Source organism: Anser brachyrhynchus (assembly GCF_964034855.1).
Source record: "Anser brachyrhynchus genome assembly, chromosome: 3".
Taxonomy (NCBI): Eukaryota; Metazoa; Chordata; class Aves; order Anseriformes; family Anatidae; genus Anser; species Anser brachyrhynchus.
Window position 1 is genome coordinate 123,154,116 of NC_137696.1, and position 5,155 is coordinate 123,159,270.

The window sequence follows — 5,155 nt, forward strand, 5'->3', positions numbered from 1 at the left end:
TCCTGGTTATTGTATTCTGTGGTAATTAATGGCAGAATACTGATGTCAAGACTTGAGGAATAAATAAAGTACTAGACATTTGCTTATCTAAATGAAGGAAGATGAAAAAGCTTTTTTTTTTTTTTCTTTTAATCTCCCTTTTTTCCTACTGTGAAGAGTTTAAAACCTATTCATGGGCAGAAATTAGGTAAAATGGAAATACTGTAATCTAGGAAACACTGGGTTACAACAGACTTCAAAAAACATAGGTGACAGTTCGAAGAGATATGTTTAAATGTGAAATCCAGGTCAAAGGAAGAGGCTTGTTTGTCTTCAGGAACACCTTCGAACACAGAAAGTACTGCTGAAAGGAGAGCATTTGAGGGTAAACATGACTCAAGCACTAACCATTTTTAAAACAATAAGCGTAACACTGTAAAAAATGACTCCATTGTATGAGTGACAATCAAGAGTGTCCAGCCAACAGAAAGGGGCCATTCTTGGCAAATTATTAAAGTATTAAAAACAGGTAAGTGTAATCACTGCACTTAGATTCCTTATGTTTCAGTGCTCTGCTTATAATAAATGGCCTTGTAAACTAGGATTTTTAGACAGGGTGGTTAGTTTGCAAGGCTCTGTGAGGTCCTCATCCACTCCTTGCTGTGGGTAGGCAGCTACTGCTCGCCATTCAGTGAACTGAATTAAGAACATAAAAACAACCACAGGAAATCAAATGAAGATCACCGTAGCCCATTTCATTTGGACTCTAACAGCAGTTGCTTCCCTGCAATTCTCTCACAGATCTCTGTGCTCTACAGCTGAAGGACTTTGTGAAGCAGACACGGCAACTTCACATTCGGTATTTTTACAGTCACTCACCATTAATATTTTTGTCCTCCATAAACTCCTCCGTATGCTTTTCAAACTCAGGTAAGCCTTTGTCATCCATACTGGATAACATGCCTGCTTCGTATATAATTCTGTGCCTTCTAATTATATGTAGCTAAACTGTTACACAACAATCCCCAACCTGCCTGCCAAGGGGTGAAATTCATAAGCAGGAGAGAAGGGGGAAAAAAAGTCTTATAAACATCTCTGCGGCAAGCTAATCTTATCTCAAAGTCTTTGTTCTTTAAGATTGCTTAGGGAGTTAATGTTTATGCTTGTGCAAGATAGAAGTGTTTGGAATAAGGGGGGGAAAAAAAGTGTTGTTTTCTAGAAGTACAGCTCAGCAGAAAGAAGAAGGGTCTAGAGTTCTGGAAGCTCTTTGCGTATAGCTGCTGCTGGAAATAAGACTTGTGAGGATTGGCTCAGGGAATCACAGAACAGTAGAAGCGCAGAATGGGTTGGGCTGGCAAGGACCTTAAAGCCCATCTGGTTCCAGGCTCCTGCCATAGGCAGGGACACCTCCACCACACCAGGTTGCCCCAGGCCCTTGGCCTTGGGCCCTGCCAGAGGAAGGAAGATTCAGTCAAGTTCTGACTGCGAATGCAGTCCCTGTTCAGGACCTGCCATGGCCCATCAGGTCAATGATCTGACAAACATGGTGTCCTGTTTGCCAGCAGCTTGTCTCCTTTGTCCTTCAGAGGGCATCTTGGTGATCCACATAGTCACAGTGTTGAGGAGCGGCTGAGGTGCCTGGGTTTGTTCAGCCCAGAGCAGAGCAGGCCGAGGGGAGGCCTCATGGCGGCCTGCAGCTCCCTCACGAGGGGAGCGGAGGGGCAGGCGCTGAGCTCTGCTCTCTGGGGACAGCGACAGGACCCGAGGGAACGGCATGGAGCTGGGACAGGGGAGGGTCAGGCTGGGTGTGAGGGAAAGAAGAGATGCACAACATTGTCTGTGCTGCCTCCACACCATGTTCCGGTATTAATCACATTGGTTTGGGGAGTGTCTGCATAGAGCTTCACCAGCTGGCATTGCCCTTCAGTGGGTGTTTGCCAACAAAAACAGCCAGTTCAGGACATTTCCTCTAAGTAAAGCAGGCAGATGCGGGCTGGAGAGGAGTACAGCAGATAGAGGCAACAAATATCACATGATGGGCAGAGGAACAGAAGAGAAGGAGACTCAGAGCACCAAGGCTGGGCTTTTGCCCAGGGAAGTGGTGGAGTCACCGTCCCTGGGGGTGTTCAAGGAAAGGTTGGACGTGGTGCTTAGGGACATGTGGGTGACATTCGTGGTAGGGGGATGGTTGGACCAGGTGATCTTGGAGGGCTTTTCCAACCTTAACGATTCTGTGATTCTACAAAAAAGGAAACGTCTGCAATAGATAGTACCATCCTATGCCAGCTCAATATACTTGGTATCAAATGAATTCCCTTTCTCAGACGATTTTAGCTTTCACTTACAGAGTCTAGTGGTATCTAAGTGTTAGCCTCACCCCAGTGTAATACTCAATAGGATCCTTGCTGTGGTCATGCAGCTCCACTAAGTTTATTCTCTGCATGGCCCCCTACTTAGAAAGCAAGTCTGCTGATAGGATGAGTTTTCTTCTTGGAACAGCTACGCCCATCTCCTGCACAAAATCAGCCAGCAGACTCTCTCTTGTGATATGCTCGAAGCTGCACGGGAGTTTGCTGAACAGCAGCCGGGGCTCTAAATGTGAGCCTGTACGCTGATAGGGTTTGTGTCCAGGTTTGAAGCGTGGTGCCCTAACTGCCAGCCTTCCTTTCAACTAAAAGCTAAGTCTGTGAGTGTTTCCAACTGCCCACTTCGGAGCTAAGACGATACTGGGTGTGCCACTCCTACGGGCTCCACCAAGAGCCACCTGTCCATATTGTCACATTATTCACTGCTCTGGCAGTTAACAAGCTACTTAAGGAGTCCATCCCTAGGAGGGACACTTGGCTTCGTTAAGATTTATATTATTGTTTAGAGTCCATCCCTCCCAGGGATGGATACCTGGCTCTGTCAATGTTGGAATGATTGTTTTTCATCACCTTTTTTTGTGAAACACTGCGTAGGTTGGGGCTCTGCGGTCAGTTGGAAGAGAACAGGGGAGAAAAGGGGGAGTCCTCTTCTGTCTTACATCCAAATGTTCTCTACTGTGATTAATAAAGCTTCTGTCTGACCCATCTTAAATTGTCCTTGCCTTATCACACACTTGGAGTCCTTATATTCTCTGGCAGCGATGAACAGCTCTTGAGAACTGGACCAGGCACTGTTAATGGGAAGCAGAGAGGACAAGCTATAGGTTTTCTGCAAGGATCCAGGTCACACAATTTATATGCCAGCAGAGTCTTGTAGGACCAGATCACTCACTCGGGTAAACCAACAGAGTCGTACTGGTCTACACTTAGTGAGAACAGCAGGTGCTCCACCATACTTACTAATCATTTGGACTCAATTTTTGCCGTCGGACAGTTCACATGTGAAGCAGTTCCCATATGTAAATCCCACATGATGCAGCATATGCAGCAGTTTAGGGCTATACATGCATCATGGGGGAAAACAAAAACAAACAGCTCAGATGTCAGGGGAGGGAAGTTACACGGTCTCCACACAAGGAAAAAGTAATACAGCGTGATTCACAGTAGGATCGAGGCATGCAGTACTGTAAGAACACCGTATACCAGGCTGTATTATGACTTCTCCATAAACCTCTGCCACTGCCCACTGTCAAAAGGCAGGTTAGTAAGGAATTGGACTTTTGCCTTGTCTTCATATGTTTTTTTTGTCCCTCAGACCACAGCAGCCAGCACTACTGAGTAAATCCTCAATTCTAGACACTGCAAGTTCTTGTTGTGTCCAAATAACGCCACAAGAGCCACAAGGGAGGGAGACCGAACTTCGCTTTGGTGGCAGCTCAGCCACACAGGATGCAAAAAGAAGAAACACCTTCTCCTTGTGGCACCGAGCTGTTTTAACCCTGATGTTCATCAGCCCCAACAGATCTGACGTGGGCTGTGCTTGTGCACAAGGTGTCACATCGTGTTGGCAGGCAGGGCAGAACCTCATCCCGAGCACAGCCAGGTCACTCTCCCCCCTGTGGGTGAGTGGCGTTGCTTTTGCACCCAAATGCGTGTCACGCTGGACTGCTATTTCCTTGGAGGAGAATAGATGGGAAAAGATTTTATTTAGAAGATATTCTTTGTAATTAGAAGACAGCTCAGCTGGATTTGCTCATCCAGCCATCGACGCGCGGTGTTTGCGGTCGTTCGCCTGGCATCGCTCCAGTTCTTGTGGGCTCCTGTAAATCAAAACCCCAGGTGTTAGCCCCTCGGGTAGGCTGAGGAGGAGACGTGCTTCTGCTGGTAGCAGCCCCCAGCCTGGCTGTGCAACGCAGTGGGAGATCAGTGCCTGACAGCCAGCAATTTCTCCAGGCAGGGCCGTCAGAGAAAGCAGGGGGGTCTGCAGCAGGCTTCGCTCCAGCATCACACACGTTTATCTTACAGTCACATTTCTCTGGATGCCTTTGTGTTGCTACCTCCTTATAATCAACATATTTATGCAAATGCAGGAAAACAACCCCAAAAGGGCCCCGTAAAGACAGTGATTTGTCCAACGCAATGTGAGACACGTGAATGCTGATAATGCAATGACAGCAGGTGTTTTATCTGATTTCTGTTATATCCCTGATGCTCATTTCCAGCCTGATGATGAAGGGTTTTACAAGAGAGATGAGACAATTAATGACAGCCCAGGGTGATAAGAATGACTGAAAAACTCAGGGAAAAGGGCAGGGAAAGAGCAGAAGTGGCTGGAGGAGACAAGGGGTCAAACTTACATTAAATAAAACATCACCAAAAAAAAAGGCAATAAAAATGTATTGGTTTCCTTGACTACAGAGGCCAGGACGGGAAGCCATGTATCCATATAACAGCAAAATTGTACATTAAGGAAAACTTTTAGCTGTAAGGAAGTCCTGGAAAAGATCACTTGAGGAGGGAGCAGAGTTTCTGCTGCTGAGAGATTTAAGAGCAGGTTGGGTAAACCTCCATCAGTGACAAAGCACATTTTGTGGATCCTGTCTTGGCGCAAGTGGCTTAAAGCCTCCTCCCTTCAGATTTAGAAGTGTCACCCACAGAACTGAGGTGTCACCCATAGAATTGCTTGTGATTTATTTCATAACCAAGCAGCACATAGAAAAGAGGGGATACTTGTTTATCCTGAGAATACGCCACTGATTTTAGCTTTGGAGGTTGCACAGTCCTCAAGAAGCCCTGGCTTACAATGCAAC